The 13,627-nt window shown below is 40.3% G+C and overlaps 1 protein-coding gene across 1 annotated transcript in view; it reads right to left on the bottom strand.

Moving 5' to 3' along the window:
- pcdh15b (protocadherin-related 15b) overlaps nt 1–13,627 on the bottom strand; it is a 423,399-nt gene that overhangs the window by 195,721 nt on the left and 214,051 nt on the right. The window lies entirely within an intron of this gene.

The raw sequence follows: 13,627 nt of genomic DNA on the forward strand, positions 1-13,627 counted from the left end.
ATACAGTGCACAAATCATATTGACAATTTTTTTTATACATTTATGGCACTTTTGCATCCTTTTTGAAGCTTGAACACTTCAGTCCCCATTCACTGTGATTTTATGGGAAAGGATGACCAGTACATTATTCAAATTTCTCCTTTTGTGTTCCTTGAAAAAAGTAATTAAGAGATAGGTGTTTGGAACAACATGAGGGTGAGTAAATAACAGAATTTACATGTTTAGGTTAACTATCCTTTTAACTTTCCAGCAGTTCTAGAGGGCAATCATGAGTGAAAAGGTGCAAAAGTGTTAAAATTCACATCACATGCAATGGTAAAACAAAACTGGAAAATGTTATACGTACAATAAGCTACGGCCAAAATTCAGACAAAGTGAATGATTCTCCACGGGAATTAGTTCATCAAATATAGGCCGGATGGAATTAAGTGCTGCTGAATTAAATGGCCCGGCAATATATTCATCATCTGTAAAATTCCTAGCAAGCCTTGTGCCACTTTGAAAGACTGAGGACATTTCGCATGTGCTCAGGGACGATTAGAATTGCATTAATTGTTGTCAGGCAACAGCAGCCATGAGTGAAATCTTGTGCTCCATTCAGATGAGATGGGACATTAGTGGTCTGGTCACAGTGTTGTAGTACAAAATGCATTTGGCCATACATTTGAATTTGTTTACAATGTAGAGCAAATTGAATTGAGAAATCATGGAAGAGTCAGGGAGCCGTACACCAAATTGTGGGCTGAGAAAGTCTGGAGGCCGCACAGGGCTCACATTAATTTTGGACCTTAAAAGCATTAAAGCTAGAATATATTTAATGGCATTTGATGAATGACATTCATTATGGATTATTAGTTCACCGTGATGAATTATGCAGACAGATTTTGGGAACTTTGAAGAGTTGTAACTGTTTTAACATCTTTTGGTGGCATATCCTACCAAAAAGGTACATTTTGGTGCACTATAACTTTTATGGTTTGGTGTTGCCATATGGCAACAATGTATTATTTTTATTTATTTTTTTTTTTCAGTTTCTCACCTTAAGAAAAAGTGAAAACCTAATGCATAGTTGTAAATAAAAGGGCAGTCTTTATAGTAAACAATCATATGCTTAGAGGGGGGACACCTGCAGAAGTGCCCCACAAATGGAACACATTTCTGTATGTTTTTCTTTTTTTTTTTTTTTTTCATCTTCATTAACTGATCAACTTTACCTAACACAGTTTTACAGAAAATGTTGAAAATATAAACGCTGTCATGTGGCAGTGCTGTACCACAATGGAAACATTGCCATGTTTCCTTATGGCAACAATACCACAATGTAATTGCACTAATACATTTTCTCATTGGAAATTTTTATAGATAGTGGCATCAACTGTATCGTTGCATTTGTTCATTTATTTGGGAAATTTTTACCATTATATAATTACATTCATGCATAAATAACAGTCATGATTTAAAATGTCAATGTTTTGGGGAAAAGGCAAGAAAAGTGCACAGTTAGTTCTTCCAACTGACAAAAGTGAGGATGAGTTAGGCTTTAGTAACAGTGCAAAATACATTGATAATCGACAAATTACCACGATAATGATTCATTCAATTTTAGTTTGTAGGTGTTACAAGTGCATAAATACATAAACTAATTAAAGAAATATCCATTTAATTCAAGGACAAATTGATAAGTTTTAAGAAAAACTAGTTTTTATGTTCAACTGTGGTGCAGAATTGCCATATAGTAATGTTCCTGGGATATATGTATATATTATTTATGATTTTTTTCTATAAAAACATTTGAGCTATTTCATGTCAGAAAATTAAATAGGAAAAATAAATAAGAACAAAATGCCATACAGTGTTAAAGCCTATTTTTTTTTTTTTTTTTTTTTTTTAACTATTATATATGTCTGATAAACGATTATCTAACATACAATTAAAGTTACATGTACAGTAGTTTGTTTAAAAAAATTAATAAACCATATCAAAATGTCATAAATGGTGCATCAACATTTTTAACCCTTAAATGCATGGTTATTTTCCCAAACACTCTAACATATTCTGGTCTTTAGAGACCCGGTACTTATATCTATCAAAAATTGATGTACAAAATGTCCAGATAGTGTAACATTTTCAAAATACTTTCAACATGTTTAGAAAATAATACAATAAAATATATTTTGATATAGTTTGATGATTTACATTTCATAAATTAAAGAGACAATGCAACAAATCAGGACAAATCTAGAAGAGGATTCCTTATTTTCACACTGAAACTTCATAAGATGCAACTGGCTGTCAAACACATATTGAGCTGCACATAACACGTGTGTTCTACACATAAGATACGCATAAGCTACATATACCTTACACATACAGTATGTATTTTCTCAGGCACTTGTTGAGACTAAATAGATGCACAACCTATATTATTTCAGTAGTACACCCAAATGACAATAGTCATATCATACTGTTCATGTGTTACACTTGCTATAGTTTACTTCGATGCTGTTTCTTCATCAAATAGCAATGTCAAATGTAAATCAAGTAAGTCACTGAAACATCAGTGCTACCTTGAGTAAGAAATTGCATGTACTGTATATTATGTATGTGTGCATGCATAAGGAATGTTGATAATTCACCATTGTTGCTAATTCATTGTTGCACGGAAAGTCAATGTGATATAGTATTTATTTGATTCACTGCCTGTTTCACTTGCTAGCCTGCTTAGCATTGCTTATTCCTCTATGTTCATCATTTATCCTTAATCTTTACCATTTTACTGCACGCTTTGTTTTTTCAGCTTTTCTACTTTTTTCAACTGCATGTATTTTACAGTGCACATCCGGGTTTTTTTTTTTTCACTTGTCTACATCTTTCGAGTCGACTGTGTGCATTTGTTTTCTCCTCTGTTTTACACGCATTATTGTATCAGTCTCAAACCTCTGCTGATCAGGAACCACCACAACAACAACAAACAATTGCGTGAGGGATTCACATCGATCTCAAACCCCCACTGAACCACCACCACAACAACAACAACAAACACATGTGGTAAGTCATGGCGTCAGCACGTTATCGCCACGTGCACTGCATGTCACGTTTATAATCGCTTCATCCGTCAGCAGTAAGGGATTTACATGTGATAAATGTAAGGAATTAGTCAGGCTGACGGAGAAGGTTAATGAGTTAGAGATACGCATCCGAACACTAGTGGAGGTCACTGAGAAAGAGAAGCCGGTACATACTGTTTCGGATGCGGGTAGTACAGTGAGCAACACACACACTTTGGATCCGACTGTAGAGCCCCCACAAGAGGGCATTTGGGTGATGTCTCGGTGGCAAGCTCAGCAAAGCGAACCACTCTCCCGTTCCTGTTAGAATTTCCAATTGATACTCCCCACTCAGTGATGCACCCACTGAGAATCATGTTGAAAGAGCCCTGGTTATAGGTGATTCTATTGTAAGTAACGTAGACATAGAGACTCCAGACACCATTGCTAATTGTAGTTCGGGGGCTCGGACATCTGACATCAGATCATATTTACAAGTGCTGGCTAATGCTTAATGTAGATTTTCTAAGATTATTATTCATATTGGCACTAACTATCTCTGGCTTCACCAGTCGGAGATCACTAAAGATAATGTTAAAGAGGTGTGTGAACTTGCAAAAAACAATATCAGACACTGTAATATGCTCTGGTCCCCTCCCTGCTAATCGTGGTGATGAGATTTATAGTAGATTAGTGTCACTGAATGGCTGGATGTCTAAGTGGTGTCTGGAGAATAGTATAGGATTTATAGACAACTGGAAGAGTTTTTGGGGTTGACCTGACCTCCCGAAGAGAGACGGAATCCATCCCTACAGGGAAGGTGCTGCTCTCCTCTCTAGCAATCTGGCACATAGTCTTTATAGTGATAGTATTTGACTAACTGGGGCCAAGGTCAGGAAGCAGACAGAATGGCTTAATCATCAGTCTGCAAGCTGCCTTGAGACGTGACACAGGTCATATAAACACATAGAGACTGTATCACCTAGATATCTTAGAGAGACTGTGTCTGTTCTCTAAAATACCAAACACAAAGCCCTCACTATATAATTTAGAAAAAAAGGTCAAACTTGAAAATACCCCAACCCCAAAAAAAAAAAAAAAAAAAAAAAAAAATTCAAGATAAACATCATATACAGGTAGGTCTACTAAACATGAGATCTCTTTCAACCAAAGCACTGATTGTATATTAATTTATTACAGATCATAGTATGGATGCGCTCTGTTTGACTGAAACCTGGCATAAACTGAATGACTATATTAGTTTAAATGAGTCTACTCCCCCAAGTTATTGTTATAAACATGAGCCTCGCCAGAAGGGTCGAAGAGGAGGTGTTGCTACAATTTACAGTGAAGTTTTTGGTGTTACTCAGAGGACAGGATACAAGTTTAATAATGAACTAACAATGCTTAATGTGGCATTGTCAGATATAAATAAAATAAAATAAAAATCTCTGTCACCGTTTTGCCCTTGCTACAGTATATAGATCACCTGGGCTGTATTCTGATTTACTTGGTGTATTTGCAGATTTTCAATCAGAACTAGTACTTACTGTGGATAGAGCTTTAATAATTTTGTGAATTATACATTCACATAGATAATGAAAATGACATATTGGGATTACCATCTATCAATATTCTCAACTCTCTTGGAGACAGATGAAATGTGACAGGACCAACACTTCGCCATAATCATATGCTAGATTTAGTTCTGTGATATGGAGTTGATGTTGATAATATAGAAATTCAGCCGCAGAGTGATGATATCTCAGATCATTACCTCATCTCTTGTATTCTGCGATTAGCTATTGTGACTCAAACTACACCACGTTATCGTTCAGGTAGAACTATTCTTTCGACCACGACAGATGATTTCCTCTCTCAGAGCGAGGGGTGGGGGGGAGTCAGTGGCAGACCGGACGGTTCCCCGGCCTGAGTCGGGCAGTGGTGGTATGTGGAGGCTGAGGCATGGCCGAGTGAAGCGGAGGAGATGAGTGGTGAATGATTTCCACCTGTGCTTAAGACCTGTCTTGTGTTTCAGTGAGGAGAGATTGGAGTGTTTAAGGAGAGGAGACAGTGGCAGTCGAGAGAGAGAGCCCAGCTGAGAAGCTGTTTTTGTGTGTTGGAAATTCGTTTTGGAAATGTGAGTTTTTATGTGAAGCTATATCGTTGCGCATTTAAGTGAACATATTGTGTTGTAATTCAATAAAAGTGACATTCCTGAGTTGGAATCACTGTATCCCACTTCCTCATTCCTTGAACCTCATTACACTGGTGCTGAAACCCAGGATTGAGTCATAGTCATGGAGTCCTCGCCATTGGCGGACATCATCAAGACCCTTGCTTGCATCCACCAGACTCAATACCAGGCCCTCCTGGAGCTTCGAACGGAACAGGAGCAATGCTGAGCAATGTAAGGCGCTCCTACAAGCCCAGGGTGTCCCAGAGCTTGCTGCCATGTGGTACTCCAGCAGCGACACCGGCCATGGGACGCCCACCTCAGAACCCTGGCCAAGATGGGTCCCCAGGACAACCTGAAGCTTTACTTGAGCTGTTCAAGCGGGCCGCTGCGGGGTCGGGCTGGCCCCAGATGCAGTGGGTGGTACGCCTGCTGCCTCTTTTGTCAGGGGAGGCTCAGCTCGTGGCCCAACAACTGCCAGTGGCTAACCTGCTGGAGCACCCAGATCTGAAGTGGGCCATCCTACAGCGGGTCGGACAAAACCCAGAGCAACATCATCAGTGTTTTCGGGTGCTGACATACGGGGAATTTGGTTGCCCATTCGCTTTTGCCCAGCAGCCCGGGATGCCTGCCGATGGTGGTTGCTAGTGGAGGACTGCGACGCAGGGGGGAATCGTCAACTTGGTGGTGCTGGAACAGTTCGTCGACTGGTTGCCCAAAAGGACAATGGAGTGGGTTTGGTGCCACCACCTGATGTCGCTGAAGGATGCAGTCTGCCTGGGTGAGGACCACTTGACAGCGTATCAGGGAGATGGCCAAGCTTGTTCTCTCTTTCTCTCTCTCTCTTCTCCTGCTGTCTTTTTCCCTCCCTTACAATGCCCTGTTTCCAACCCTGCTTCCCGGAGATGGGGGTTTGTTCCCCCAAACCCCCCTCCGTGGGCCCGGGGGGGTTCCATGCACCTCTACCCCACATTCTGTCTTCTTCCCTTCCCCGCCAGGCTGGAGAATCTGTAGCCACAGGTGCAGGGGGGAAGTCTTGGCCGGTGTGCTGGCTATGCGGGGAGCCAGGCCACTTCCAGGACCAATGTTCAGCAATGGATGTGGGTGTGTCGGTCCGGGCCCCCAATGCACCGCCGCCCCCGACCAAGCAGGGATGTACCAGATACCTATGAGTATTCAAGGGGGTACATACCGAGCCTTGGTGGATTTGGGTTGTAATCAAACCTCGATTCACCAATGCTTGGTCCAACGAGAGGCTTTGGGTACAGCACGTAGGGTGAAGATGAGGAGTGTGCATGGGGACGTTCATGAATATACCTTAGCTCTCACCATCCCAAATCACGGAGTTTGCCAGGTTGCAAGAAGAATTCTCCGATATGTTCTCGCCTCTTCCCGGGTGTACAAATCTCATACAGCACCATATCGAAATGATTCCAGGGGTAGTGGCACGCAGTTGTCTCTACCGTTTACCTGAACACAAAAAAAGTAGTATTGGAGGAATTGAGGGCTACGCTTGACATAGGGGTTATAGAAAAATCCCACAGTGATTGGGCCAGTCCAGTAGTCTTAGTCCCCAAGAGTGATGGGTCGGTCCAGTTTTGTGTGGATTATAGAAAAGTGAACACAGTGTCTAAATTTGATGCATAGCCAATGCCTCGCATTGAAAAACTGCTCAATCGGTTGGATGCGGCTCGCTTTTATTCTACACTGGATTTAACAAAGGAGTACTGGCAGATTCCCTTGACTCCCATGTCCTAAGAAAAAAACATTCTTTTCCACATTGTTCGGCTTACACCAATTTGTAACTCTTCTGTTCAGTTTGTTTGGGGCCCCGGCAACATTTCAACGACTCATGAACAAAGTCCTTCAACCACATGCTGCGTATGATGCTACCTATCTGGATGATATCATCATCTATTACAACGACTGGCAGTGGCACATCCAGCATCTGAGGGCTTTCCTGAGGTTGCTGAGGCGGGTGGGATTCACGGCAAATTTTGACATCACCAGCCTGCTGACTGATCTCACTAAATATAGAGCGCCAGACCCATCCAGTTGACGGAGCCGTGCCAACAGGCTTTCTTACAAGTAAAAGCCGCACTCTGTGGCGGTCCACCGCTTTATTCCCCTTATTTCTCTCTCCATTTTGTTTTATAGATGGATGCATTGGACAGGGGGTTGGGGTCTGTGTTGTCCCAGGTAGTGGAGGGTGAGGAGTGCTCCGTGCTGTGTATTAGCCAAAAGCTCTCGGTAAGAGAGACTAGGTACAGCATGAAAGAAAAGGAGTGTCTGGCCATCAAGTTGGCAGTCCTCAGTCTCTAGTAATACCTGCTTGGGAAGGCCTTCACCCTGTGTTCAGACCACACCCTGCTCCAATGGCTCCACCGCATGAAGAATACTAATACGCAGATCAGTCATTGGTATTTGGCACTTCAGCCCTTTAAATTCGAGGTGGTCCACAGGGCAGGGCGCAGATGGCTGTGGGCTGATTTCCTCTCTCGGAGTGAGGGGTGGGGGGGGAGTTGGTGGCAGACCGGATGGTTCCTGACTGAGTCAGGCAGTGGTGGTATGTGGAGGTGGAGGCGTAGGCGTGGCCGAGCGCTATGCTGAAGCGGGGAGATGAGTGGTGAATGATTTCCACCTGTGCTTAACACCAGTCTTGTTTTTCAGTGAGGAGTGATTGGGGCTTTTAAGGAGAGGAGATCATGGCAGTCGAGAAAGACTATATACAGAGAGAACACAGGGAGTGGTGGCAATAGACAGGTGGTTGACAAGCTGTGAATCAATAAAATTACCCGCTGCCCCTGAGTCTATGAGAGCTAAGGCTTCTAGATAAGTGTGAGCAGTAATGAGCGTCACTGGAGTAAGTAAGCTTCTACTGGAAATGTAGTTAGAAGAAAGTTCAATCACCGAAGTAGTTGGGGGTTGGGCTGGACATGTAGGGCAGGATGAGATGAAGTGGCCATACTCTCCACAGTACAAACATAGGTTAAGCCTCAACCGACGGTTTCTTTCCTCTCCGGACAGTCGTGAATAACCCAACTGCATGGATTCAGGGATAGACGCAGGCAGTGCAGTGGGTAGAGCCATCGAAGCGTGGGGAGCCAGTGTACGACTTCGAATGAGATTATCCAGCCATATAGAGAAGGATGAGTTGGTCAAGTGTTAAATCTTGATCACGACTAGCCATTTCCATTTGGAGTGAGATAAACCATTTTGGTAAAGAGTACGGAGAGTGGTGTCTGACCAACAAGTTTGGGCCGCGAGGGTGTAAAAGTTGAGAGCATATTCAGCTGCAGTGGATTTACCCTGCTTAATATGGGTAACTTTGATTTCTGGGCTTTGTCCATCTTTGGGGTGTAAAAACACATCCCTTTATCCAGACTTGAACACAGAGATCGAATTACGCATCTCAACATTATGATTCCAGACTGCAGTGGCCCATTCTAGTGCTTTACCAGATAATAAGCCCACAATAAAAGCAAATTTGGATTCGTCGGTGGGAAATGCCTGTGTTAATTGTGCCATATAAATTTCACACTGGAGAAGAAAGCCTTCGCACTGACCTGGGTCACCGTGATATTTATCTGGAAGTGCGAGCCGCGGTGTGTAAGAAGTGGCTGATGTCATCGTGGGTGTCGCGCTACCGGCGGTGCTTCCATCCGGTGTCAGTGTGGAGTTGATGGGTTATGTAGTGGTTGAAGCTCCCATATGAGAACGGAGAAATCCAAGCACCTCATCCATGACAGTGGATAATTTTTCAAGCTGTTGATGATGTTCAGTGAGGAGAGATTTCTGAGAGCTGATTGCTGCGTGCAGCGCAGAGGACACTGCTGGATCGTCAGCTGGTGAAGTCTTCTGTAACGAAGACGCAGATGAGGTACGATCCATGTGCAAAGATTTAATAGACAAACTCGTAGTCAGAGACAGGCAGGGGTCACACCAGAAGAGCAAGAGAACAGGCAAACAAAATCCAATACAAAAGGCAAAGGGAGAATCAATAAACAGGCAGGGTTATTAACAATGTAGCAAAACAAACAGTGGAAAACGCTTGAAATCGCAGACTATTGGAGAACTGACGAGACTTCGCAGAGAACTGTAGGGGAAGACTGGTATATATAGTGAGAGTCTTAATGAACAGATGATGAACAGGTGTGTGTGATCATGAAGAGAGTGATGCTGGGATTTGTAGTTCATTAAGCTGGAGAAGTGGATCTTGTAACAGATGGAGCAAAGAGGACAGGAACAGCTGATGGTGTGACAGGGTCTCTAATAACCCTATACACTTTTGGTACTTAAACCATATTTTTTTTTTTTTAAATTTCCTATTTTGGCGTTTTTTTTTTTTTTTTTTTTGTTACACTATTTTTAAGAGATAGATTGAGGAATAATAAAGTGGCGTGGGCACAACTCCAAAAATGGATGAGGTAAAGAGGCCTCTAAAGACCAGAGGTATGCATTGAAAGGTTAATGCCACAACATCATTGATCATCACATTTGTAGTACACAACAAACCTTTTTTTTTTTTTTTTCTGAATGTGAGCGCGAGCTGAACTTGAAATTCGCTGGATATGTTTTCAGTTGAAAACATAATTTTTTATGTCCTAATGTTATCATTTTGCAAAGTATGTGGTAATAAAGAGTGTTTTCGAAAGTCTTAGTTTTCAGTGGAGGAAAATGCAGTTGTAGTGTGAATGAAAAGCATAAATGTAGCAAAAACCATCTGTTCTTGACTGAAAATGTAGTATGGATGTGGTCTCAGACTAAAGTTATAAAATAAGGATTTCTTGAATAACAATAAATTCGGCACATTTGCTTAACATTTATAGTGTCTCATAACTGACTTTGTTGTTATTCCCAAACTTAACTGAAAATCATAGACAAGTATAAAGTATTTCATGTTTGCAAAGATGTGGTCTCAGCCCCAGATGGCATGCCAAGATGAAATTGTGTTTACGTTTCCGGATGTAAAAAATGAGGGCTTTTGAGGAAGATACGTTTTCCAGATCAGTGAGATCAAAGCTTTGAAAGATACTCAGAGTTTTGTTTGAGATGCATAGTAGTAAGTAAACTAAATATTTATAAACAGAATTATACTCTATATTCCACTATGCTATCAAGTTGTCTGTGAAAGTCAACACACAATTCTGATAATATCTGCGATGCTTTCTGTACAGTCAATTACGAGTCAACTTTTTTTAGTAAAACCCACTACTAAATGCCATAAAAACACAAAGAAAACTGTAATTTATTGCTTTGCAGGCCCATCAGCAACCTTTTCCCGTCTAACTTGGCGGTTCTTGGCCAGATTAAGATGCAAAGTGGACCAGAATTTATGCATATGGTCAAAAATCTGTGTTTGCGAGTCTAGCAAACAGGCAAACATCCACAACATCATCCTGTCTTAACATAATATGCCCCCTGCAAACACTGGAGATCCTGTGAGATATATGAATCCTGCAGCAGACAGTCATGTGTTCTCCAAATGAAATAAAGAAATGCAAAGCGGCATCTTCAAGGCTCCGGAGGACCTCATGTGTATTCATCACACATTCACTGCAGAGCAGCATCTGTACACGTCAAAGAGCATGCATGCAACCTGAATCATTCCCCTTTGAATAATATCAACTGTAATGATAACCGCAGAAAATAAAGTTATTATTGTTATTATAAGCAGCAGCTGCAAACATAATCCATGCCAGACCGAGCTGATAATGGAAATGTCATTTATATCTGGGGTTTTCAGAATAACTGAAAGGGAATCAGTGGATGGAATATATATCTCTATTGCTTGCAAATTTGTTGCATCACAAATGCCATGTTAAAGAGGCAATTTAATGAGGGCTACAATTTCCTTTGATCTTTTGAGATAAAAGATTTTGTTGTACTATGAAAACATACTGTTGCTTTCATAACTCAAAACTTATTGAAACTAAGCTGCAAAAACAATTAGTACTAAACTTCTGCAAATTATCTGATCTTATAAGGACAAGTATGAATTGTGACAATGAAATGAAATGTTTGAATTTCGCATTGAAATTTCTGACTTTTGATTGCACACTTTGGTATCTTGGCAAATCTGAGCACCATCTGAGACATTATTGAGATCTCTTCCGAAACTCTAGAAGATACATGTGAGATTATGAGGTCTTTTTCTTAGGAGAAAAAACTCAGAAATAAACTTAAAACTCAATTAGCTCCCTTTTAATCTCAATGCTGTCAAGGAGAAACAACTGAAATACAAAAAAAAAAAAAAAAAAAAGATCTTATTTGTGATTTTCTTTCTAATTGATTGCTGTGTTGAACACACAGAACTGGAGATAATGTTGAAAATCTGTTGAAAATCTTACATAATGCCACTTTTAAATTCCATTTTGCATACTTTATGAAAGGATAACCCCAAACTTTCAGCCTCCATAAAAATGCTTTTTTTTTTTTTTTTTTTTTTAACATACGTATACTTTATATTATCGTATTTACCCTCCAGCCACACTTTCCCAGACTCCACAGTTACACAGTTCCATCTAACAGACAGCTCTATTTGAAACTCTGTGGGGAGCAGAGGGCATTGTGGAAAAGAGGAGAGGAGGGGAAGGGGAGCGTAACTTTGTGAAATGAGCACAGATAGTCCAGGAATCGTAGCCACATTTGTCCAGTTGATCATTTGCTTTTTGCTGGGACAGTAACAGCTCATTAAAATTGTATGCTTTTTTTTGCACATCTTGCCTTGAGAACTCAAGAATTGGATCAGAAGTGTTGCTTTGGGCAATGACTGAAATGCCCTAGAGTTAGAGACAGACCTCTAATGTTGTTTACTTGCTTTACTGAATGCTGAATAAAATAAAACATTCCTAAAGTTTGCTCTAAAAACATTTAAGTGATATTTTGCCTTCACCACACACCAAAGCTGAAAAAGTCCACTGGGAAAATGTGTTCAGCTGCTTTTTAATTAGAGGTATATATATATACAGAGAGAGAGAGAGAGAGAGAGAGAGAGAGAGAGAGAGAGAGAGAGAGAGAGAGAGAGAGAGAGAGAGAGCATAAATGAGTACCGGTACACCCTCTCTGACACCTAACAAATTCAGCAATTTCTCTTTACAAATAAGACATATTTGGTGTTCATGTATATTGTAATGTTCAAGCAACTCTGGTTTATCAGATACTAATGAAACATGTCAATACTAAACAAGAAAAAATTACTTTCTTATCAAAATGATAAAAGGCCATGTTGCAAAAATGAGTACACCATCGTGAAATTTAATAAAATGTTTTCTGGTGCTAGTAGAGGGACATTGATCAGCAAATTATTCTTTTGAACCATCACACTCAAATAGACATAGTTGGGTAAAATGTAAAAGTGTTACTTATACCATTGAATCATGCTGAGACTCAACAAATGGACCACATGGGAGAGAATTGTCAAGTAAATGAAGAAAGAAAATGATTTAATTGCACAAAAGAAGACAATGTACAAGAGTATTAGCAAATCACTGTTACTGAGTCAAAACACGGTAGCAAAAGTGACACAGGATGGACTTATGACAAGATTCCTGAAATGTTGCACATGCCTCAGAGCTGGCAAAAGCTGTGGGAAGCCAAATTGGAGTTACTGTTTCATCTTACACGGTAAGACACACTGTGCTTACTGACTTTCTAAGTACTAAAATATTGCACATTTGAATTTAATCAAGGGTGTACTCATTTATGCAACCATCTACTTAATTTAATTATTTTACAGATAGATGACATATCTTTCAATTTTGTTACCAGGTATATGTTTAATACATACAATACCTTAGCCAACTACATTTAAACTCAGTTTTTCACAATTCCTGACATTTAAATGTAGAAAACATTCCCTGTCTTAGGTCAGTTAGGATCACTACTTTATTTTAAGAATGTGAAATGTCAGAATAATAATAGTACAGAAAATTATTTATTTCAGCTTTTATTTCTTTCAATCACATTCCCAGTGGATCAGAAGTTTTCATATACTTTGTTAGAATTTGGTAACATTGCCTTTAAATTGATTAACTTGGGTCAAATGTTTTGGGTAGCCTTCCACAAGCTTCTCACAATAAGTTGCTGGAATTTGGCCCATTCCTCCAGACAGAACTGGTGTAACTGAGTCAGGTTTGTAGGCCTCCTTGCTCACACATGCTTTTTTCAGTTCTGCCCACACATTTTCTATTGGATTGAGGTCAGGGCTTTGTGATGGCCACTCCAATACCTTGACTTTGTTGTCTGTAAGCCATTCTGCCACAACTGTGGAGGTATGCTTGGGGTCATTGTCCATTTGGAAGACCAATTTGCGACTGAGCTTTAACTTCATGGCTGATATCTTGAAATGTTGCTTCAATATATACACATTATATATATGTATATATTTCCTTCCTCATGATGT

Source organism: Myxocyprinus asiaticus, chromosome 36 (genome assembly GCF_019703515.2).
Source record: "Myxocyprinus asiaticus isolate MX2 ecotype Aquarium Trade chromosome 36, UBuf_Myxa_2, whole genome shotgun sequence".
NCBI classification, from domain to species: Eukaryota; Metazoa; Chordata; class Actinopteri; order Cypriniformes; family Catostomidae; genus Myxocyprinus; species Myxocyprinus asiaticus.